The 25268-nt window shown below is 42.8% G+C and overlaps 4 non-coding genes and 3 pseudogenes across 4 annotated transcripts; 1 reads left to right on the forward strand and 6 right to left on the reverse strand.

Moving 5' to 3' along the window:
- Positions 1-740: 740 nt before the first annotated feature.
- Positions 741-855, reverse strand: LOC131347275 (U5 spliceosomal RNA). The gene has a single exon (XR_009203737.1). It is a non-coding gene; the product is annotated as a U5 spliceosomal RNA (small nuclear RNA).
- A 268-nt stretch (positions 856-1123) lies between these two features.
- LOC131347289 (U2 spliceosomal RNA) lies at positions 1124-1282 on the reverse strand (annotated as a pseudogene).
- Positions 1283-4585: 3303 nt separating this feature from the next.
- LOC131346402 (uncharacterized) lies at positions 4586-12168 on the reverse strand (annotated as a pseudogene).
- LOC131347276 (U5 spliceosomal RNA) lies at positions 5269-5383 on the reverse strand. Its single transcript, XR_009203738.1, has one exon. It is a non-coding gene; the product is annotated as a U5 spliceosomal RNA (small nuclear RNA).
- LOC131347273 (U5 spliceosomal RNA) lies at positions 6453-6567 on the forward strand. The gene has a single exon (XR_009203735.1). It is a non-coding gene; the product is annotated as a U5 spliceosomal RNA (small nuclear RNA).
- LOC131347274 (U5 spliceosomal RNA) lies at positions 7376-7490 on the reverse strand. Its single transcript, XR_009203736.1, has one exon. It is a non-coding gene; the product is annotated as a U5 spliceosomal RNA (small nuclear RNA).
- On the reverse strand, positions 7725-7888 carry LOC131347290 (U2 spliceosomal RNA; annotated as a pseudogene).
- Positions 12169-25268: the final 13100 nt, after the last annotated feature.

Raw genomic sequence — 25268 nt, forward strand, 5'->3', positions numbered from 1 at the left:
AAAGAAAACTGCCCCATTAAGCTGAACACATTCGTTTGTCTGAAAAACCGCTTTCCCTTGCTCGTAGAGCGCTGAGACTTGCGGAATCGCATTTTCAGCGCCAGAGAAGCACAATGCAGAGAGCACACTTCGCCGAGGCAGGAAACGAGCCAGTTCGATGAAAAATGTGGAAAGTTGACTTTGTTATGTGAATTTTCATGGAATATCACTTTTCCCATGTTTCTTATGAATTTTTGCACTTTGATGAAAAAATCATATTTCATATCAAAATCCATATTTTTTATGACTTTCCCTTGTTTACAATGATTTTTTTGCATTTTAAAGTAAACAATCACTTTTCATATCATAGTCGACCCCAAACGTGAAAATAGTCAAAGAAAACTGCCCCATTCAGCTGCACACATGCGATTGTCTGAAAAACCCTTGCTTGTAGAGCGCTGAGACTTGCGGAATCGCATTTTCAGCACCAGAGAAGCACAATCCAGAGAGCACACTGTGCCGAGGCAGGAAACGAGCCAGTTCGATGAAAAATGATGTCTATTCTGCTTCTCAAACCCTGTTCATGCCCAAAGCCAGACCAGAGAACACTTGATCTTAGCCAAAAGGCCAAAAGCAATAACCTTTTGTCTTCTCTGCTTAACAGACAGCCTCAGGCCAGACCTCTACAGGCATACATAAAGTCACATAACCAAATAAGACCCAGCTCCGGGAAACTGCCCATTTAACATTGAAGCATACACAGCTTTGCCAGAGCAAACCTCATAAAAAGACATCAAACTCTTTGAGGTTTCTTTCCACGGAAATATTTAATAAAAAGCGAAAGATTTATGTGTGACTTAAGAGATATCAGAACTATAAAGGAAATAATCCAAGCAGCACGAGGAAACCCTTGTCAGAGAAACACAATGCTCCATGAGGGTAAGGCCGACCCTTTGGGTTGGTTGAGGTGAGAAAGGGTGGGGAAAGGTTGACGAGCAACAACTGACAGTGGCGAGCAGGAGGAGGTGAAGTTAGTCTAGGGAACAGGGTGGGTTGAATGCAGACATAATTTTGTAAGTAAGTACGTAAGACAGTAAATCATTCAGTAAATTCAGTAATTGATTCTCCTTCATTTTACATCAGAAAACGTTGGACCAAGCCTGGAAGTACTGTAATACCAGGCCGATCCACAGAGCAGACGTGGCAAGCCCCTTTTCCTGCTCCCAGCTCTAAAAATCTGTTTAATATAGAGGACATATGAGATATTAAACCGATAAGAACAGATATTTTTTTCAACCCATATCCTACCCATATCCATACCTAACCATTCACCTTCTCAATGCCAGACTAAGGATTGCAATGTGAACCCAGACCAAGGCCAAAAAGCCAGACCAGTGAACACAATTGATTAGCTAAACAGCCTGAGAAGCGATCCTAAACAAACCCCATTCCATCTATTCTCCTTCTCAAACCCAGTCAAAGCCCAAAGCCAGACCATAGAACACTTGATCTTAGCCAAATGGCCAAGAAGCAATAAACTTTTATCTCCTCTGCTTAACGGACAGCCTCAGGCCACACCAATACAGGCATGCATAAAGTCACATAACACAAATAAGACCCTAGTCCTGGAAACTACCCATTTAACATTGAAACATACACAGCTTTGCCAGAACACCACTCATAAAAAAACATCAAACTCATTGATGTCCCTCTCTCCAAAAATCTTTAGTAAAAAGTGAAAAATTTGCACATGACTTAAGAGAAACCAGAGCTAAAAAGAAAAAAAAGGTGAGCAGCACCAGGAAACACTTGTCGGAGAAACACAATGCTCGATGAGGGCAAGGCCGCAAAGCTCACAAAAATACATCAAACTCATTGATGTTCCACTCCACAGAAATCTTTCATAAAAGGCGAAAGATTTATTTATTTATTTTTTATTAGAACCGGTTCCTCACAATATCAAACGATACATCAAAGTCAGCAAAACAAAACCAGTCCGTCCCTCTTAAATCCCACCCACTTACCACACATCAATATAAAAACCCAAAACTATCAGACCCACAGTCACATTTCTTACTATATGATATGGTATATCATAACACATATCACCTTACACAAAAATTAAAAAGACACAGAAAATTATCACAAATATGTCAGGAAACCAAAATGTTCAAATCCAACAGAATGCAGACACTTAAACAATCCCACCCCCATCACCTCACCAGTCTGGCCACCACAGGGCACCCCAATACCATGTTTCCCAAAAAGCCTCCCCGCTCCAAAACTCCCAATCCTACCCTCACAAAACCCCTGCTCCTCACCCTGCACCTTGCGGAGCTTTGCCCTGAATAACTGGAAGAGACGTGCGTGACTGATGTGTGGGGACAGGCTCCGGATGCCCTCGCACCTCGTGCCCCAAAGAATGCACTTCGCCACCGAGCCGGCTTACCACAGCGGCCTTGCCATCCTTCTGCCCATGTGCCCCAATCCGATGCCATTCAGCACAAGACCGCGGCCTATCGCTGCCCCCTGTTCAGCGGGCAACCACTCCGACCCATGCCTCCAGAAGCGGGCCGCGATGGGACCTGTCCACAATGCATGGTCAATGGTTTCCTCGCCCCCGCACCCATTTGGACACAGGGGCGTCCGAGTTGAGCCGTGCCTATAAAGCCTCTCCCTCACTGGGAGGCGCCCCAGCGCCCCCAACCAATGCAGATCATCACTGGCCCCATCTAGCCACTTCGGCTGCATGTTCGCCCAATCTACACCCGGCATGCGGGGCAGTGCCTCCCTCATGTGTGCTGCACAGCAGTCCCTTCACTTCTTATACCACTCCACAGGGAGACTGTCCCCTCCAAGAGCCTGGCATAGCACTCTCCACCTCCTCTAGAGACACCTGCTCTTCCAACTCCACTACCCTTTCCCCAGGCAGTCTATCTGCCACAGAGTCCAGAAACCCGGCTGCCTGTTCACCGCTCGACCCCCTTCGTTGGAAGAGGTCGCAGTAGAAGGCACTAGCATGCCCAACATGTCCTCGGGCACAGTCAGTACCCGGGTACCATCACTCAGACCTTCTATATAAGACCCTTGCTGCCGGCTTCTGACACTATTAAAAAATAAGCGTGTTGGGCTCTCATCCAACTCGAGTGCCTGCCTACCCGCCTGAACCAAGTAGCTGTGGGCCTCCGCATCAAAGTGAGCTCGTAGGGCTTCACTGGCATCCCTGAGGCGCCCGCAATCTCCATCTTTCCAAGCTGAAGCAAGGACTCTTGACCACTGCCTGGCTCTTTCCACTCTCCTTCTTGCCATCTCATGGCCCCACCAGCGGACCAGGGCGGCAACTGTCTTTTTCAGGTCCTCCCACCACTCACGCTGTGTGTCGTACAGCACCCGCAACCTTCACCAACCTACATATAGATGGCGAAAAATCTCAACAAAGGCAGGGTCCTGCAAGATAGAACAGTTCAATCTCCAACAACCTCGTCCCCTTTGACAAACCTCAACTTTGATGCTGCCGAGCACCATGCAGTGGTCGGAGGCCCAAAAGGTCCTCAGAAAGCACGCGTGCACCTTCACCCTCTCTGGCACAAACAGGAGGTCGAGCCTAGATGTATCACCCCGCGAGTTCCTCCATGTACAGCCTGGGGAATGAGGATTGACCACCCTGTAAACGTCAACCAGGCCTGCTCCTGACATCGTATGGGCCAGCTCCACCACCCCCCCCCAAACCCCTCCCCCCCGACTCTACATCCACATTAAAATCCCCCCCAACCAGCAATACTCTGTTTGTGCAGAAAAGAAGCTCCAGCAGGCGGAAGAACCCCCGCCATTGCCCTCCCCTAACACGGTGCGTACACCCCTATGGCCCTATACTTAATCCCCCTCCACTTCCCATCTACACAGATAATCCTCCCTGGCACTACCGAAACTACATTTTTCACCTCCCACTCAAAAGATTTGAACAGCACCCCCACTCCATCTCCCCTCTCCTCACCCACACCCCAAACAGCTGGACCAAGATCCCACTCTTTCTTGAACTCAACCCCCTCCCTCTCCAAGCTTAAATGGGCCTCCTGCAAAAATAACAAATCAAAAGAAACCGAACGCAAACTCAAAAACACGGCTGTCCTTTTAAGAGGCTTCTTGATGACCCGCACATTAAGTGATGTTATTCTAATCATCAACAAAAATTTACAAAGAATCCAAACCAGTCAAAACAATCTCAAGGCACTTTCCCCAAAACCAAGCCTTTCCCAGAAAAACTTCCCTCCAACCACCCCCACCAGCCAAACTTTCACTCCCCTCCCTCCCCACCCCCCAAAATCCACAGTCCTTCTCACCCCAACTGTTGCTCATTCCACTTTCCACTACCCATCTTATACAATGGTATTACTATCCCCCTCCACCCCTGCCAGCCCCTGTTCTGACCCGTCTTGCCACAACTTGTGTCCACCCCTCCTCCTTCCTTGTCCCTCCATCCCGCTCTAAACAATCCTCCCCAATGCGTGTACAGCCTGCGCTCCCTCCACCTCAATCTCCCTTGTACCTGCAATGTCCCCTGCAGTCAGGAGGTCAAACTCCCATCCTCTCTCCAGACGTGACCTCTTTATTCTTCTCTCCTCCATCGCCCCCCCCCACCCAGAGCAGCCGGGTCCGTCTTCAACCTGACGAGGAACCTGCGCATCCCGTTCCAGATGCCGAGGCGCCACTGCAGCTTCTCCCCTACCGAGACAGAAGAGCAGTACCGTGCCAGGAAAGCTCTGATAACCTCATCTGCCGTGAAGGGGTTGGAAACATGCGCAGTGATGGGGACCTCATCCATGGTGAATAACGGGACCAGCCAAAGACCACGAAGACCTCCCTGAGCCGTGAGCACTGGTCGAAGAAGGCAAAGCAGTCAGTGAAGGCAGCGAGGGTGATGTCCAGGAACCCAGAGGAACAAAAAATCCTGCAGGCAAAGGACCTTGGAGGGAGCCAATCTGCTAAAGTCCCTGACCAGCTGGAGCAAAACCCAATCCCAGCAAAATTGCTTCTTCATGTCCTCTGCAGCATCTCTGCAAAGCTCCACCCGAACAGAATGACGAAGCCACACCACTCGGGCTGGCTGACGTTCGGCTCCTCTCTCCATGGCTATACTTGATCTTAGCCAAAAGGCCGAGAAGCAATAAACTTTTATCTCTTCTGATTAACGGACAGCCTCAGGCCACACCTACACAGGCATGCATAAAGTCACATAACCAAATAAGACCCAACTCCTGGAAACTACCCACTTAACATTGAAGCATACACAGCTTTGCCAGAGCAAAGCTCACAAAAATACATCACACTCATTGATATTCAACTCCACAGAAATCTATTATAAAAGGTGAAAGATTTATGTGTAATTTAAGAGAAGCCAGAGCTATAAACAAAAAAAAAAAAAAAGAAAAGCTGAGCAGCACCAGGAAACCCTTGTCGGAGAAACACAATGCTCGATGAGGGTAAGGCCGGCCCCTTGGGTGGGTTGAGTGGAGAAAGGGTGGGGAAAGGTTGACGAGCAACAACTGACAGTGGTGAGCAGAAGGAGGCGAAGATAGGCTAGGGAACAGGGCGGGTTGAATGGAGACATAATTTGGTAGGTAAGTAAATAAGTAGGTAAGTCCGGAAGTTAGTAATTTTTTCTCCTTCATTTTACATCGGAAAATGGAGCACCAAGCCTGGACGTACAGCAATATCAGGCTGAGTAAGCCCCTTTTCCATCTCCCAGCTCTAAAAATCTGTTTAATATAGAGGACATATGAGATATTAAACTGATGAGAACAGATTTTTTTTTCCAATACAAATCCTTCCCATATCCATACCTAACCATTCACCTTCTCAAGGCCAGACTAAGGCCAAAAAGCCAGACCAGTGAACACAATAGATCCTAGTTAAAAAGCCTGAGAAGCGATCCTACACAACATCAATGAGTTTGATGCATTTTTGTGAGCTTTGCTCTGGCAAAGCTGTGTATGCTTCAATGTTAAATGGTTAGTTTCCAGTACTTGGGTCTAATTTCGTTATGTGACTTTATGCATGCCTGTATAGGTGTGGCCTGAGGCTGTCCGTTAAGAAGAAGAAGAGATAAATGTTTATTGCTTATTGGCCTCTTGGCTAAGATCAAGTGTTCTCTGGTGTGGCTTTGGGCTGTGACTGTATTCACACTGCACTTCTTAGTCTGGCTTTGAGAAGGCGAGTGTGACGGAAAGGATATATAAAAAAAAAAGAAAGGAAAAAAAAGGGGCCGGCCTTACCATCATCGAGCATTGTGTTTCTCCGACAAGGGTTTACTGGTGCTGCTGGCTTTTTTTTTTTTTTTTTTTTTTTTCTTTTTCTTTTTCTTTTTCTTTTTCTTTTTCTTTTTCTTTTTCTTTTTCTTTTTCTTTTTCTTTTTCTTTTTCTTTTTCTTTTTCTTTTTCTTTTTCTTTTTCTTTTTCTTTTTCTTTCTTTCTTTCTTGCTCTGGTTTCTCTAAAATCATACATAAATCTTTTGCTTTTTACTAAAGATTTCTGTGGAGAGAAACATCAATGAGTTTGATGTATTTTTATGAGCTTTGTTCTGGCAAAACTGTGTATGCTTCAATGTTAAATGAGTAGTTTCCAGGAGTCTTATTTGCTTGTGTGACTTTATGCATGCCTGTATAGGTATGGTCTGAGGCTGTCAGAGGAGACAAAAGTTTATTTCTTCTTGGCCATTTGGCTAAGATCAGGTGTTCTCTGGTCTGGCTTTGGGCTTTGACTGGGGTTGAGAAGGCGAATAGACATGATATTTCATCGAACTGGCTCGTTTCTTGCCTCGGAGCAGAGTGCTCTCTGCATTGTGCTTCTCTGGCGCTGAAAATGCGATTCCGCAAGTCTCAGCGCTCTACGAGCAAGGGAAAGCGGTTTTTTAGACAATCGCATGTGTGCAGTTCAATGGGGCAGTTTTCTTTGACTTTTTCACATGTTTGGAGTCGACTATGATATGAAATGTGATTGATTACTTTAAAATACCAAAATTCATGAGAAACATAGGAAAGTGATAAAAATATGAATTTTGGTATTTTTAGTCTTCTCAAGGCCAGAGGCCAGATTGTAACGTGAACCCAGACCAAGGCCAAAAAGCCAGACCCATTAACACAATAGATCCTAGCTAAAAAGCCTGAGAAGCGATCCTACACAAACCCCATTCCATCTATTCTGCTTCTCAAACCCAGTCAAAGCCCAAAGACAGACCAGAGAACACTTGATCTTAGCCAAAAGGCCAAGAAGAAATAAACTTTTATCTCCTCTGCTTAACAGACAGCCTCAGGCCACACCTATACAGGCAGGCATAAAGTCACATAAGCAAATAAGACCCAAGTCCTGGAAACTATTCAGTTAATATTGAAGCATACACAGCTTTGCCAGAGCAAAGCTCACAAAAATACATCAAACTCATGGATGTTCCTCTCCACAGAAATCTTTAGCAAAACACAAAAGATTTACGCGTGACTTAAGAGAAACCAGAACTATCAAGAAAAAAAAACCAAGCAGCACCAGGAAACCCTTGTCGGAGAAACACAATGCTCGATGAGGGTAAGGCCAGCCCCTTGGGTTGGTTGAGTGGAGAAAGGGTGGGGAAAGGTTGACGAGTAAGTAAGTAAGTAAGTAAGTAAGTATGTATGTCAGTAAGTCAGTAAATCAGTAAATCAGTAAATCAGTAAATCAGTAAGACAGTAATTGATTCTCCTTCATTTTACATCAGAAAACGGTGCGCCAAGCCTGGAAGTACTGCAATACCAGGCCGATCCGCGGAGCGGACGTAGCAAGCCCCTTTTCCAGCTCACAGCTCTAAAAATCTGTTTAATCTAGAGGACGTATGAGATATTAAACTGATAAGAACAGATTTTTTTTTCCAATCCAAATCCTTCCCATATCCATACCTAACCATTCGCCTTAAAGGCCTCAAGACCAGACTAAGGATTGTAACGTGAACCCAGACCAAGGCCAAAAAGCCAGACCAGTGAACACAACAGATCCGAGCTAAAAAGCCTGAGAAGCGATCCTACACAACACCCAAAACCTGACCAGAGAACACTTGATCTTAGCCAAAAAGCCAAGAACCAATAAACTTTTATCTCCTCTGCTTAACGGACAGCCTGAGGCTACACCTACACAGTGAAAGTGCAAAAATTCATAAGAAACATGGAAACAGTGATATTCCATGAAAATTCACTTAACAAAGTCAATTTTCATCATTTTTCATCGAACTGGCTCATTTCCTGCCTCAGTGTGCTCTCTGCATTGCGCTTCTCAGCGCTCTACGAGCAAGGGAAAGTGGTTTTTCAGAGAAAAGCATGTGTGCAGCTGAATGGGGCAGTTTTCTTTGACTTTTTTCACACGTTTGGGGTCAACTATGATATGAAATGTGATTGTTTACATTAAAATGCCAAAATTCATAATAAACATGGAAAAGTGATAAAAAATATGAATTTTGATATGAAATATGATTTTTTACATGAAAGTTCAAAAATTCATAAGAAACATGGAAACGGTGATATTCCATGATAATTCACTTAACAATGTCAATTTTCACCATTTGAAATGTGATTGTTTACATTTGTAAGGACCACCCACTGGCCCACCGACGGAATCCAGTGCCGTGGGTGAATGGATCTCGTATTCTACCTTTCCTTTGAGCTTCTAGAAGAATTTGCTTCATTTATTAAAATTTGGATTCATTCTTTGAACTCTGCATGTAATGATAATCTGACTCCAGTTAATAATTAATATAAGTATAATCTGATGCTGATCACAATTCAGAGGGTTGAAAACTCTTAATTTATTAAGTAGATAGAAAATTGAAATGATTGATCATAACTCTATTTTATCTTAAACCTGGGTTTTTCCATGCAAGTTTAAGTTTCAGTTTGTTCTAATTTAACTTTAAACCGAGGCATTCTCCTTTCAAGTTTAAGTCGAGGCTACTCCATTCCAATATAAACCTAGGTTTCTCCATTCCGATTTAAGTTCAAAATCTAAGATTAAAGAAGTGTATAATAATGATTTTCCATAGGCTCAGAATAAGTCAAAATTAACAATTTTATTTTGCCATGCAGATTCCACTTATGTCAGTCTATTCAACTAGAAAAATACAGAACATGGTAACAATTAAAAGGATCAGCATAGCATAAAAAACACAAGTTACAGAGTTAAAGTCATACCTGGCAATAGAGACACATAATAATAGTGTGGGAAGTTCTGAATGCATATGCTTCCCTGAGTCTGTTGCCAATGCACCTTATATACCCAAGAGAGACAAAGGGTCGTACAATCTATGAGTCCACAGAAGGCCTGGTACTGGGCGGGTCGTAAGGACACATCTGGCTTTTAGTTTTGGTTCACACCAAATGGGTTGTAGGACATAGTTCAGATTGTTGTCTTGTGACCTGCGAGGGGGTTGAATAAGGTCATAAGGACATATCTCCAACAGGAGTACAGACTATGTATAAACTTTAGTATACCCTGATTTGGAAATTAGACCTTTTTCAACAATTGCATCATGAGCTTTAGAATGACATTAAACATGAATAACATCATACAGTAAGTATATCATCATATCTTTTCAGTATTCCTTGAGATTAGAACCTGAAGGATAAAAGAATATACATTCTTGGTGAGGTCCAGAAAATAGTTTCACCATTGACTCCTTGAAGAGGGGGAGGTACACTGGAATGTGAATTGTTTTATGACACACTTCCCAAAACTCCCCAAATTCCTGAACGTTTCTGTTTTTGCTTGAAGATATAACTTCATCACAGTAAATATTAATAATTTGGCCTTCCACATTAAAATCCTCCCCTGGCCCCTTGGGACATTTTCAAAATAATTCCCAAGGGGACATTGCTGTAGCAGTCTCTGAATGGCTAGCACCTATAAGGGGCTAAACGTGAAAACAGTGTTGGCAGATGTTTGTAAGGAGTGAAGCATAAATCTGAAATAATTGCATTGATGTGTAGACAATATGAGAACAAGTCCACTGGCAATCACACAGCCACAGAACATGAACTTTACAAGATCTCTGCTGTTCCCTTGGCCAGGTTTGTTTCCACCTGACCCTGGTTCAGATGATACTCAGTCTGTAGTATAGTTTGTTGTACCAAATATATTGTGTCCGTCAGAGCTTTCTTGCTATGTTCAAAGAAAGTGTCTTCCCACCATGGGGAAACATCTGTGTCCAGTGGAATCCTCCCCAAGATATTTATCTGACCCATTGAGAAATCCTCTGTAACCTCCAAGCAGAAGGTATGATTTGCAGCGCAGGTCAGACCACCATAGGTGAAGGAATTCATTTCACTGACAAAACACCACTGTGTGTGAGATACTTGAATCGCATCAGCATGACCATGCCATGACTGAACACTGATAAGCTTAGTATCATTGGAAGAGAAGGGTTGTAGTAAAGTATTACATGTGCAAATAACATAACTGGAAGTTTCATGACAACAGGTGCGAGTGGTAAACAAGGTCTCATCCACTTTTAAAGTCATATATCCTGTTAGGTGGTCCCATTTAGTGATCTGATCCTTCACTACTACACCTATAGAACGTATAGTCTTGGAGTTCAAAAATCCTTGCTCTGGGTGTATAAAAGGAAAATTGGCAACAAACCCAATGCAGCCGGTGCACTCATTCCCAGTGTATAACATCAATGTAGACAGCAATTCAGAGTATTTAATATCTTTCATCTTTTCTGATGCAAACCATCTATGCAAGTCGAAAATTTCTATAAGATCATTTAAAGCATGCCTAGGTGTCTTGAGAAGACGAATGTCTAAAATTTATTGTCTTGCAGCAGTAAATAAATCCTGTGCATATGATCTGCAGACTAAGTCACGTTCGATGGTACAGCTTTGATTGAATAATGTATTCCTGACCAATAGAAGAGCCTGCGCTTCAGATATAACCGATTTGATGATATTTTCATTGCTATTGGTGATGTGTTGAAAACCAGTGGCCACCTGGTTTGCCAACCAAGATGAGAATTGTGATTGTCCTGTTATTTTGTAAGTGTTGGCAATTGAATTCACAGAGCCAAAGAGACCTCCTAAATTTCCAAGCAGATCTCGCTTAGAACATACAGGTGGAATTTGGACTGTAGCTGTTTTATCATCCTCACTACAATGTTTCACAAAAGCAGACAAAATATTTGAAATGTTATAGGTTACATCATTATCAAATTTACATCATGCAATAAAGTCTTATTAATGTTTCCCTTGATAAAACAACCTGGAGGGATTGGATATAATTTTGGGCATTGTTTAGGCTTAATATACCCACAAGTGGTCAGGTTGAAACAGTAATGTAGAGTCCATGAACAGTTTTGTGGTCCACAATGCTGCATAGTAGCACATTTTAGGATCTACACCATTATTGGGTTTTTCATAGAGAGTGCACATACTCCCAACTTTAGCTCCTGGTTCCAATTTAAGTTGATACCAGGCTGTTATATTATGAATGGACGGGTATGCCGATGTGTCTCCTGAAATGTTTACTATTGTGTGATGGGTGGAACCTGCTTTACAGCAAATTTTGGTTTTGCAATCTTTTTCCGGTGATAAACCGGGAGGCCATGTGACTACTTCTCTAGATGGTATTGTGCTGTACAATGTGGATGACCTTTTTGAATATTTCTACACCCATCTCCCACATTTCAGGGTGTGTGTAAGAGATACCCTTTGGCCTAGTTTGATGCAAGTGTGACCAGATACCTTCCTTTCGTCTGGTCTCCATGGAATTGCTGTGATCAGCCTGAGAAAGAGCACAGAGAAACATTAGTTAATTATTGGCTGGACCTTTGAATAGTTTGCATTGGGACATGTGGTACCATCTTAATTTTCCCTTGATAGACACAGCCACACAGCTATTACAGATAGCTTTAATCTCATAGGGCCCATGCCACCCTGGACAGAATGCACTTTGCTTTACAAAGACACGTATCATTATCATGTCTCCTTCTGTAAATTTTGTTTCAGAAGTTGGAATGAAATGAGCATCATTAGTCAGGTCAGACTGTTGCTGTCTTAGCACAGCCTGAGCCTGCAACACGTTTAGACTTTTGTGAAGCTGTTTCAGCAAAGTCTGCTGTGTTGCAAGCATGAGAGACCCCAAGTCTGCTGGAGAAATTTCTGGATCAATGGGCAGTTTCATTACCCTTCCAGTCATAAGCTCGTATGGGCTAACACCTGTAGCTTTAGATGGGGTTGCTCACAATACAGTCAAACTGTGGGCAATGCATCAATCCACTTGTTTTGGTGCTGAATTATCTGTTTAGCTATGCTTTCTTTGATGGTACGATTTGCACGCTTTAGAGAACCATTACAGAACTCTGTGGTCTGTATGGTATATGGAATTTTTGTTTTGCTTTAGTCTGGATTCTATTTTAGAGGCCCATTCCACTAGTGCTCGACAGGTATTTTCAGGTGCCTCTGCCCCATGGATCAATGCTTGTTGAATGTGGGATCCTGTATTATTTTTAAAAGCTGTAGTAAAGCTTTCTGGTCCCTCTCTACATCTTCTAACCCTGAGTGTTCTTTGTAAGACAACCACAATCGCTCTTCATACACTTCAAATGGCTCTTTCCCTACTTGCTTTATATCCAATATTTCATTCCACTCTGCATGTGTTGGTCCTCTTAACTCCAACAGCGCTGCTTTCAATTGTTCATACGTTTCTATATCTCTCTCTTATTCTTTCTTATTTATAAGTTCTCCAGATCTCAGATTTTCAGCCATTTTTGATTTTAGCTCATTTGGGATGGTTAAGAGAGCTATCTGCCACACATCCCTAAGCTGCAGATTATACACTGATGCATGCAGCATTAAATTATCCCAGTAGGGCTGAAATGGGCCTTTTAGTCTCTAGCCCTCTGTAGAATACCAGACCAAAAGTTGGTCATTAGTCCATGTTATTTCTATTTCTGTTGAGAAACAACAGAATCTGTTGTTTCTGTTGAAAAAAAGCGGTTTGATTTGTAATGCAAGGGAATCCATTATCTCCTTATCTACACTGCCACTAATATAGTATACTCTGATTTGGAAATGAGGCCTTTTCACCAATCGCACCATAACCTTTAGAATGACATTAAATATCAATAACATCATACAATAAGTATATCATCATATTTTTTCAGTATTCCTTGAGATTAGAACCTGAAGGGTAAAAGAATGTACATTCTTGGTGAGATCCAGAAAATAGTTCCACCATTGCCTCTTTGAAGAGGGGGAGGTACACAGGAATGTGAAAGACACACTTCCCAAAACCCCCCAAAGTCCCCAAAGTCTCTGTTTTTGCTCGAAAATATAACTTCATCACACTCAATATTAATAATTTTGCCTGTCACATTACACATTAAAATGCCAAAATTCATAAAAAACATGGGAAAAAAAATTATGAATTTTGATATTAAATATGATTTTTTACATGAAATTGCAAAAATTCATAAGAAACATGGAAACAGTGATATTCCATCAAAATTCACTTAACAAAGTCAACTTTTTTCATTTTTCATTGAACTGGCTCGTTTCCTGCCTCGGCGCAGAGTGCTCTCTACATTGTGCTTCTCTAGCGCTGAAAATGCGATTCCGCAAGTGTCAGTGCTCTACGAGCAAGGGAAAGCAGTTTTTCAGACAATCGCATGTGTGCAGCTGAATGGGGCAGTATTCTTTGACTTTTTTCACGTTTGGGGTCAACTATGATATGAAATGTGATTGCTTACAATAAAATGCCAAAATTCATAAGAAACATGGGAAAGTGATAAAAAAATATGGATTTTTGATAAGAAATATGATTTTTTACATTAAAGTGCAAAAATTCATAAGATTCAAGATTCAAGAAGCTTTATTTTTATTTCAACCACATATAACTGACTCAGTACTTAATGAAATGAAACAACGTTTCTCCGGGACCTTGTGCTACATAAACATACAACATAAAGTTCAAACACAACAAAAAACACAGAGCTAGGACAGGAGTTTGTCCAAGCCACATAAAGTGCAAAGTGTGCAGCTAGGTGCAAACAGAGCAATGACAAGACAATGCAAGAACAATAAGTACAAAAAGACAACACATAAACACAGGACACTTAGCACCAAACAAAGAAAAAGAACATGTGCAGTGAAATGTAATTGAAATGAAATAAAATGAAATGATATACAACTTTGACACCTGACAACATATATTGTGCAAAAATAGAGTAGCAGTGGTTGAGGTAGTGCAAAATAGAAATAAACATAAATATAAATATAGCAGCAGATGAAATAAACACAAGGGTTGAGGTAGTGCAATAAGTAATGAACAATATATTATGTGTGTGTCCACACAGGTAAGAGACAGAGTATGTCTGTGTGTGTGTGTGTGTGAGAGAGATAGAGAGTTTTGTACAGTTCAGTCCTGGGTGTGTGTGTGTGTGTGAGAGAGATAGAGAGTTTTGTACAGTTCAGTCCTGGGTGTGTGTGTGTGTGTGAGAGAGATAGAGAGTTTTGTACAGTTCAGTCCTGGGTATGTGTGTGTGTGTGAGAGAGATAGAGAGTTTTGTACAGTTCAGTCCTGGGTGTGTGTGTGTGTGTGAGAGAAAGAGTTTTGTACAGTTCAGTCCTGGGTGTGTGTATGTGTGTGTGAGAGAGAGAGTTTTGTACAGTTCAGTCCTGGGTGTGTGTGTGTTTGTGTGAGAGAGAGTATTGTACAGTTCAGTCCCAGGTGTTGAGGAGCCTGATGGCTTGAGGAAAGAAACACAGTCTGGTTGTGAGGGCCCGAATGCTCCGGTACCTCTTTCCAGGTGGCAGGAGGGTGAAGAGTGTGTGTGAGGGGTGTGTGGGGTCATCCACAATGCTGTTGGATTTGCGGATGCAGCGTGCAGTGTAAATGTCCATGATAGAGGGAAGAGAGACTCCGATGATCTTTTCAGCTGTCCTCACTATCCGCTGAAGGGTCTTGTGATCCGAGACGGTGCAGTTCCCAAACCAGGCAGTGATGCAGTTGCTCAGGACGCTCTCGATGGTCCCTCTGTAGAACACAGTCAGGATGTTGGGAGGGAGATGGGCTTTCTTCAGCCTCCTCAGGAAGTAGAGGTGCTGCTGGGCATTCTTGGTGATGGAGCTGGTGTTGAGTGACCAGGTGAAGTTTTCTGCCAGATGACGATCTCTACAGAGGATCCGTCGATGAACAGCGGAGAATGGTCACTCTGTGCTCTCCTGAAGTCAACATCCATCTCTTTAGTCTTGTCGACGTTCAGGGACAGGTTGTTGGCTCTGCACCAGGCTGTTAGTTGCTGCACCTCCTCTCTGTATGCTGACTCGTCGTTCTTGCTAATGAGACCCACCATGGTCGTGTCATCAGTGAACTTGACGATGTGTGTGGGTGATGGACTGTGGATTTTCAGAGAAAGGTAGTTTTAGTGAAAGACAATTAGAAAAGTTGAGGGAAAAGATACAAGAATGTGAGGCTTCAAAGAAAAATGGGGAAAAAAGAAGAGAAGTAGACTGGGTTGCCTATAATATGTGGGCAACTGAAGCCCAAACCAGAGTGCGCAAAACAAATGCACAATCTTCCTCTCTTCAGTGTACTAAATCTCTTGTAGACCCAGACCTAGACAGCTGCCCTCCCAGACCACCGCCTCAGAGACACAGACAACCACTCCAACCACACGCATCCGCACCTCAACCATCCACAGCAGCTGAGCGGGACCCTCCTCCCTGTTATACGGGACATAGAGCCTCTACTCCTTACTCTCCCGTGTGCTATCACACCCGTGGCCGAAAGCAAAAGGGGATCCTGAAGGAAACGAGACCAGATGATCCAATTTCCAGCACACTCGATGAGCATGATGCAGAGGCCATTCCTGATGGCCGCGGATCGCCTCACTCAAGAACCGATGACATTCAGATACCTGTGGTTGAGGTAGCTGGCCCAGAGGGAGGGCCGTGTATCACCCATGAGGATCAAATGACATAGAAGACGCACAGAAAGAACTCCCAGATACAAGAGAAGTGGGAGGTCAGAAGTTCGTTGATAAACTGGTCCGATTTTGCAGAGAATTCAGACCCACAGCCCATGAACTGCGACGCCTCATGATGAGAAAACCCAGCGTTGATGTGTCGTGCCTGTATTTTGACTGGCCAGAGAGAAATATTCAGATTTGTCACGTAAACTGGAATAATGCCGAGAATGTTGAATACAGAGACTTAGTAATGCACCTGACTGATGCTCTTAACCAAGCTTTTCCAGTAAGAATGGACATGACTAAAATCTCTATATGCAGACAAGAAGACGACGAAACAGTCTCCAGATATATTGCACGATTAACAGAAGTGCATGATGCTCACAGTGGCCTCGAGCGCCCAGTGGACTTGGCCACAGTGGACATTACACCCTATGAGGCACACTTGAGAAACAGTTTTATGAATGGATTAAAAGAAGACATTGCAAGAAAAGTTGAACAAACTTGCATTACTTGGGACACTGGAAAGTTATCTCTGATTGAACAACATGCTGTGCTTGCAGAAAAGTTGTGGAATGATGAAAGACAAAAAGGGAAATAAAAAAGAACAGAAATGAAATACCATCTCACTATGGTTCAATTATTTGAGGCTCAAGGAGATTTTTACAGAGGGAGGGGCCGTGGCAGAGGTAGAGGTTGAGGATGGGGCTGATCTTTTTGTGCAATGCAATGAAGAAAAGCTTAAGCTAACCGTTCCATTTCCACCTGTCACTAAACCAATGTCTAGCAAAGTATCAGAGGTTGCTATTTCACCTATGAATGAAACTTATGCTAAGTATCATGAACCGGAATTTAAGAAAATGCCTGTGATAACATTACTTGTTGAGCAAATACCGATGCAGTTTCTAGTTGACTCAGGAGCAGGGCATTCTGTGATATGCTTGTGTGAATTTTCTATTTCACCTAGAATGAGCAATCACTCTCTGTGTACTACAGGAGCATCGGGATGTCAGTAATTGAGACATTCTCTGTGCCCTTAAAATGTGAGATAGTAACTACACAGAAACTATTCTCTTTTTTAATTTCTGAGTGTTGCCCAATAAATCGGTTGGGCCAAGATTTGAGGTGCATACTAAATTTAAATTTGATCAGCACATCACTAGGCCTTAGGATAGAATGGGGAGATGACTCCTGCTTTGTAAAATATGATCCCAGACCCCTGCTCTATGTGTATGAATGGAAACTGAGTAATTCCTCTCTCACAGATGTCATACACTCTCTAGTAGAGAAAGCAAAAACTCTCACCTCCTTTTCTCACACAGACTACAAGACACCGAAAGCGCTGCACTGTACTGCACACATACACAGACACAAACCACATGAGAGTTATGAGAAAGAATGGTACAGGAAGTTAGATAGGCCAGACATATTGATATTGAAGCGTGTGATATGGAATGAACACAGATGTGCTGTAGAGGAAGATTTGTCTCGGGTTTCAGTTTGAGCTGCTCATACACACCCATTCCAAATGAGTCATGGATCTCCACATCTCTCTCTAGCCAAATCTGTCAATGACGAGTGGGAATCTTTGGGAGAATGGATGTTACAGGCTACTCAAAGTCATGACTGGGAACCAACTGAGCAGCCAGCTGTTCTTTACAGCCCAAAATTAAATGCATATAGCACAGCACTAAATTGGCTGGCTAGAGCTGAGAGAGGCGTGATCCTTCCTGATGACAGGAGAGATCCCAACCCATGGTACAAAACCAATTTGGCCCTACCCAAATTGGGATCTTCAGATGTACGACTACGAAAAGTGCCCAAGGAATTGTGGGCGAGTGGAAAATATGATGTAGGTCTGATTGAAAATTGCCCTCCAGTGATCATTACACCAAAATCAGATTATAGGCCAAAGAGTGCTCAATATCCCCTAAAACCAGAAGCTAAAGTAGGAATAACACCTGTGTTTAATTCTCTATTAAAATTTGGAGTTATTGTGCCATGTGAGACATCTCCTGTGCAAACACCACTCTTCCCAGTAAGGAAAATAAGAGCTTCAGGGGAGTCAGATGAGTGGAGATTCGTAAAAGATTTGAAAGTGATCAGTGATGCTGTGATCCAACGAGCACCTAATGTTCCCAACCCATACACTATCTTGTCCCAAATTCCAGTTGACAGTGCATGGTTTTCTGTTGTCGAAATAGCTAACGCATTCTTTATCGTACCAGTAGATCCAGATTGTCAATTTTGGTTTGCGTTTTCCTTGGAAAAGCCTATATTTTCACACGCTTATGTCAGGGCTATTGTGAGTCACCTACAGTCTATAATGAAGCATTAAAGAACAGTTTATATACACTGCAGCTAACTGAGAAATCTGTGTTGCTTCAGATGACATTCTTCTGGCTGCACCGACTAAAGAGCGGTGTGAAAAAGACACCATTAAATTGCTCTGTCACCTCACTAAAGAAGGACATATAGCAAGCCTGTCAAAACTGCAATTTGTACAACAAGAAGTGAAGTTCCTAAGACATTTAATTTTGGCAGAAGGTAAAAGACTTAAGTCGAGTAGAGTGGAAGCAATACAGAAAATTCCCAAACCGGTTACTAAAAAACAGTTAATATCATTCTTGGGTATGTGTTCATGCTGTAGGATGTTCATACCCGATTAAGCTGTGTTAGAGGCACCACTGAGCGCTATTGCTCACGGACAAGGTCGGCAAGGACACAGAAAAGTGACGTGGACTGAGACTGAAAACGCTGCGTTTCAACGACTGAAACAGACATTACAGACCACACCCACATTGGACATTCCTGACCCGATGAGAGCATTTCCACAGACTGTGGATGAAAAAGAAAGGTGCATGACATCTGTTTTACTTCAAGAGCATGGGGGTAGGCCGCAACCAGTGGCTTACTTCTCTGCAAAGCTAGATCCGGTAGCAGCAGGACTTCCTATGTGTCTTAGAGCAGTGGCTGCAGCAGAGAAAGCTGTCAATGCCTCACGAGACATCGTAGGCTACAGCAAATTAACTTTGTTGGTACCACATGCAGTCGCAACTGCTTTTAGAATAAAAGACAGCACACATGACGGCTGCTCGATGGTTGAGATATAACACTGTACTCTTAGAAATGCAGAATGACACAGTTAAACTGTGTACAGCTCTTAAAGCTCTTCTTCCCACAGAGCAAGATGGAGAGCCTCATGATTGTGTGAGTGTGATTAATGGAGTTTGTAGTCCAAGACCTGATTTACAGGAGATACTGCTGATCAACCCTGATCTGGAACTATTTGTGGACGGATCAGCATCCAGGGGCTCAGAAACAGGTCAAAAATGCATAGGGTTTGCATCAGTTGACTCAGAATGAAATTCTACTTTCATGTAAACTTCTGTCTCATTACTCAGCACAGGTGGCGGAACTCACTGCCCTCATAGAGGCCTGCAAATTGGCAGAGGGTAAGCCTGTGAATATTTACACTGATGATGGAACATTATGGAAGCATAGGGGGTTTTTGACCTCCTCAAGCAAGCTTATCGCGCACTATCACCTGATAGCTGACCTCCTGGACGCAATCCTTCTTCCAAAACCTACTGCAGTATGTAAATGTGAAGCACATATGCATTGTAGTGATCCTATTTCCACAGGTAACGTCAAAGCTGATGCAGCGACAAAAGCAGCAGCAAACCTGAACAGAAATGCACAGAACCTGAACAGAAATGAAATACAAATATCATGGCTATATTGTCTGCTCAGGGTGATCGTGAGGAGAAACAATGCTGGAGGCAGTTGGGATGTGTCCAAAAACAAGGTGTTTGGTATGGGCCCACAGGAAAACCGTGTTTACTGAAGAAACTGATTCCTTTTTATGCTAAATTGACACATGGTAAAGACCACGTGTCAAAAGGAGGGATGGTAACAGAAATAAGGAAACACTGGCATGTTATAGGCTTTACTAACTACTCCCAAAACGTTTGTCAATGCTGTGTCATATGTGCAACAAACAACGTTGGGAGAGGCATTCCGATTACTCAGAGCACACATCCACCACCACAAAGGCCATTTGAACACTTACAAATGGACTTTATTGAGTTAACACCTAGTGAGGGTAAGAAGTATTGTCTAGTTATAGTAGATATATTCTCTAAATGGGTAGATGCTTTTCCTACATCTAAGCAGGATGCTAGTGCAGTAGCAAAAGCACTACTCACTGAAATTATTCCATGGTGGGGAATTCCTGAGAGAATAATGGTACCCCATTTGTGAATCAGGCATTACAGAAAGTCAGTGAATACTTAGGATTCCACCTGAAACAGCACTGTGCCTATCACCCAGCTAGTGGTGGAGCAGTAGAAAGGGAAAATGGCACATTAAAAAATAAATTGGCAAAATGCTGCATTGAGACAGGTTTGTCATGGGTCAAAGCCCTCCCAATAGTGTTGATGTACATTCAAGCACAAGCAAGAGGGGGAGCTAACCTGAGTCCATTTTAAATTCTTTTTGGCAGGTCATTCAGCACAGGAGTAGGTTTTCCAGGAAGCCAGAGACACAGTATCGGCGAACGTGAAGATCAAATGTTGAACTATTGCATAAATTTGTCTTCTGTGTTATGTGATATTCACAGGAAGGTGAAAGATGCCCTTTCCAAACCACACGCAGACACCCTGCACCACCTGAAGCCTGGTGAGTGGATCGTGGTGAAAGACTTCAGGAGGAAGAATTGGAAGACTAAGGTGGCTGGGACCTTTCCAGATTCTGCTGACTACACCCACCGCTGCGAAGATAGCAGATAGAGCAACGTGGATACACACCAGTCACTGTAAGCGGGTACAAGTGCCGGATCAGGAACTAGGGGGAGAGTAAAGATTCACCGTAACCACCCTGTACAGTAGAATCATTGGTTTCTAGATGAAATCTAGAAAAAATCTCTAACACCCGCACTTAGGAAGACAACCCTAACGAATAGTGTTCTAGAGCCTCGGTGAGGTGGGATGAGTGCGTAAGGGCAGTGCCTGCACTCTGACCAGCAATATATGTCAAGAAAGGTGAAGGTTCACTTAAAGTTTGATGTTGTTCATAGGAATCATCTGAGAGACATTCTAAAAATCCTGCTACTGATACACGAAAAGGTGACACTTGAAAAGACATCACTCCTGTGCACACTGTTTGGACACCCCAAGTGGTGTAGCGTGTGTAAACCCATTTCCTCTAGAGAAGACAAGAGTGCACCTCTACTGAAGTGAGAGAATCAAATAGTAGGTAGGACAATACTTGCATCGTCCAAACCAGAGACTAACCAGAGACTAACATAAAGCTAACAGAAGGAACTGTTAGCTGTATGTTAGTCTCTGGTTTGGTCCATTCTACACACAGCCATAATGCTAATGTGCTAATGTACAGTGACTTGCACAACAGTGTATGATAATAAGGAAAATATGTGGGAATGGGTTCATTATCTCTGCAAATACCCATGTGGGTCAAAAGGGTGGCTCTCAGTGGGGTGTAGTACCAGTACATCTTTGACGAGTCACTGTCCAGGAGGTTGCTCCTGGAGTAAGAACGGACCAACAGTTAAATTTATTTTAAACAATATCACTAACTCTGACAGAGGCAAGTTCTGGTGTGCTACTGAGCAGATAGGCACTGACTCCTACAAACATGCGGTGGACATCGAAGTGATTAAACCAGCCGTGATAGAGAGGGTAATAATTGTAGTGGCCCAGGCTAATTTGGAAGATGATCTTACCGAACAGATTTCCACCATTAAGGGGTCTAACGCCACTGATCTGCAGAACGAAACTCACTCTGACTAAGTGTGAAGACAATTATGCCTGTGCTTTAGCCCTTATGCAACACGAAGAACTTCAAATCAATAATTCATGCTGGCTTTGTCTTCAAGTGGGCATGTCGTGATGCAAGCTGAACGTGTATGTTCTGGACAACGACGACTTTTCAGCAAAGCAAGGTGACTGCAAGGTGACTGCACCAACATGGGCACAGCGAAGTTGTGTGGCGGGACCCAGGTGAATTTCACATGCCCTTTCACAAGACTTGCTTCATCAGCTGCTGCAATATGGGTGTATGGCAATAAGGGATTCTACCGACTCCCTACGAACAATCTGTGGACTAGCCTGTCAGAAAATATAGGATGGTCAGTATTTCTAGGAGGAGGAACTACAGTAGCCCTAAATAAAATCAATTAGCTTATATGGTCCTGATCCTGGTGAATAATATTGAAACATTGACTACAATGATCACTGATGAACTTACACAGCTTTGGAGTGCAGTCATACAAAAGTGCCTAGTGTTAGATATGCTCACACCGGAGAAAGTAGTGTGCAAGATGCTTGACATCTCGTGTTGTTTTAACATGCCAGATGTGTCCGCTAATGTTACAGAGGTGCTCAACCACATGAGGAACGCGATTAGACCCCCTCCACAAGCGGACAATTCATGGTTCAGTTGGTTCACTGCCTTTTGGGGAGGCTGGGGATACTGGAGGGTGCATAAACTGCTGCCCATAATAGTGATCGGACTTCTAGTGCTGATGTGTGTTCCCTGCATCTGCCAGTTGGTGTCTACCACTGTACAATGATTAGTTACACTCAACAGGAAAAAAGAGCATCAACTCCTACAACAAACGGAGGACAGATTTGATGAATGGAGAGAGCAGTTTCGAGACATTGATTTTCCACCGGATCTGACACAAACAGACTATGACCCTAAGTTGACAAATGATAAAAATGAATTTAGCTTAGACTGTGTGTGTGTGTGTGTTTTTTTTTTGTTTTTTTTTTATCCTGATATGTTTTGTGTTATGCATTTCTTTTCCCTGATTCTGATTCCCTGACTCGCAAAGAATTAGAGGGGTTTCTCTCAAGAAAAAGCAGATATTTTTTATGTTTTAGTCGATGAAGACATCATTGGAAAGCCAAGGGAAAAAATGATGTCTGATGTTGGTCTAAAACTGTCTGTGAAATGCTTAAAGTAAATAGATTACAATTTTGTATATGTAGTTTGGCCTTAAGGACAAAAAGGAGGAAAATGTAGTGGAAATTTTACAACAGATGAACAAGTAACCCTTTAGGAACTCTGCTGTGTGTGTGTGTGTGTGTGGATAGCAAGATATTAACCAATACCAGGAGTGACTCTACTCATGGAATGCAAGAACATTGTATAGCTTGTCTTTCTATATGCTATAGGTCCAATTATGGAAGTGAGATGTACCATTCTACAAGAGTTTCGTGCTGTTGATCAAGCATACATTTAGTTTAGGATGCACCTAAAAGTCCTATATAGGGGGTCCCGTGAAAGCGGGCCTCCCCTCTCCACTGTGTAATCTTATTGCGCTGTGTTTGAGATACCTTTTGCCAGGGCAAAATAAAAATTCCTTTCTTATCTCTTTGCTTTGACTCGCACCCTTATGTCCATGTGTAGTTTCTTAATTATTTCAAGTCAGACTGCAGACTTGCCAACACACCTGACAAACGCATGTGTGCAGCTGAATGGGGCAGTTTTCTTTGACTTTTTTCACATGTTTGGGGTCTACTATGATAGGAAATGTGATTGTTTACCTTAAAATGCCAAAATTCACAATAAACATGGAAAAGTGATAAAAAATATGAATTTTGATATGAAATATGATTTTTTACATTAAAGTGCAAAAATTCAAAAGAAACATGGAAACAGTGATATTCCATGAAAATTCACTTAACAAAGTCAACTTTCATCATTTTTCATTGAACTGGCTCGTTTCCTGCCTTGGCGCAGAGTGCTCTCTGCATTGTGCTCCTCTGGCGCTGAAAATGCGATTCTGCAAGTCTCAGCGCTCTACAAGCAAGGGGAAGCGGTTTTTCAGACAAACACATGTGTGCAGCTGAATGTGATAATTTTTCTCACTTCTTTGGGGTGACCTATGGTACGGAATATGATTATTTACATAAAAATGCAAAATTTTATAATAAAGCTGGAAGAGGTGACATTCGTTCCAAAAACACTTAACAAAGTTAAGTTACAAAGTTAATTGGGGGGTTACACACATATTCGCTGTTTAATCTAGTTGAACATACACCATAAACCGGTTAATATGGGAGAGCTCAGTAGAAAAAGACCTCTCTCCATGTCCCTATCAGAAGTCCATAGAAATTTAATTCAATTCTAAACTTTGGTTAGCACGTTCGCCTCACACCTCCAGCGTCCTGGGTTTGAGTCTCGCTCCCACTCAGTGTTTGTGGAGTTTGCATGTTCTCTCCATGCTTGGTGGGTTTCCTCCAGGTGCTCCGGTTTCCTCCCACAGTCCAAAGACATGCTTCTAGGCTGATTGGAGTCTCTAAATTGCCCGTAGTGTTTGATTGTGTGAGTGAATGAGTGTGTGTGTGTGCCTTGCGATGGGTTGGCACTCCGTCCAGGGTGTATCCTGCCTTGATGCCCGATGACACCTGAGATGGGCACAGGCTCCCTGTGACCCGATGATAGATCGGATAAGTGGTACAGACAGACACCTGCAACCATCTGGGAACAAAATTGTGTCTGTAAACTCAGAAACAATTATAGGAGGAGGAAGATGTGGCATGTGTGAAAGCATCCTAGTGCCCATTTCTTGAGGATGTTGAAACTCCTTTGCCATGAGATGTATGGATTTAGCAGCTGATATTTTATTGTCACTATGACTCTTGACTCACCACCAGTGTTGCTGGATCTATGCCAGAATCATTAGACTTGTCACCAGGGGACGACAAACTGCAATTCATCTTATGCTATCATATTAATTTGCCTTCAAAAAAGCACAATGTGATGTCAGCTGCCTATAAAACATTATCTATCACTCCTCACACAACTCCCACTATGGTGCTGAAAGGACAGCATCACTTCAGCACCAAGGACAGCGAGTACACATGGAGCTCAAGGGCAGTGCCAGAGGCAGACCAATCAGAGGTGCCACTGTCTCCACTCACCCTCCAGGATTGTTGGTTTTTCTGTCCTTCTTCTTCCAGAATTGTTGTGATGAAGCTGAGACGAGGCCTCATGTTTCCTGCCTTGTCTTCTCTACAGACGGCAAAGCCCATTTCAAGCCATTTTAAATTTGAGAAATAAAAATGAGAACATTCAGAATAATTTTCCATTTTTCTAGGATTGGCCATCCCTGAATCAGATGTCCTAGGTTACATGCACCATCCATCTCTCCTAGAATGCTAGCTTTTACCGTATTCAGTTTTGGCTAAAAGTTTTTTTTTTTTTAAATTCAATTCTAGAAAGATCACAGAATTTCCCTCAACTGTAAAATATAAACTGAGCTCCATGAGTACATTAATAGACA

Source organism: Hemibagrus wyckioides, linkage group LG26 (genome assembly GCF_019097595.1).
Source record: "Hemibagrus wyckioides isolate EC202008001 linkage group LG26, SWU_Hwy_1.0, whole genome shotgun sequence".
Classification (NCBI taxonomy): domain Eukaryota; kingdom Metazoa; phylum Chordata; class Actinopteri; order Siluriformes; family Bagridae; genus Hemibagrus; species Hemibagrus wyckioides.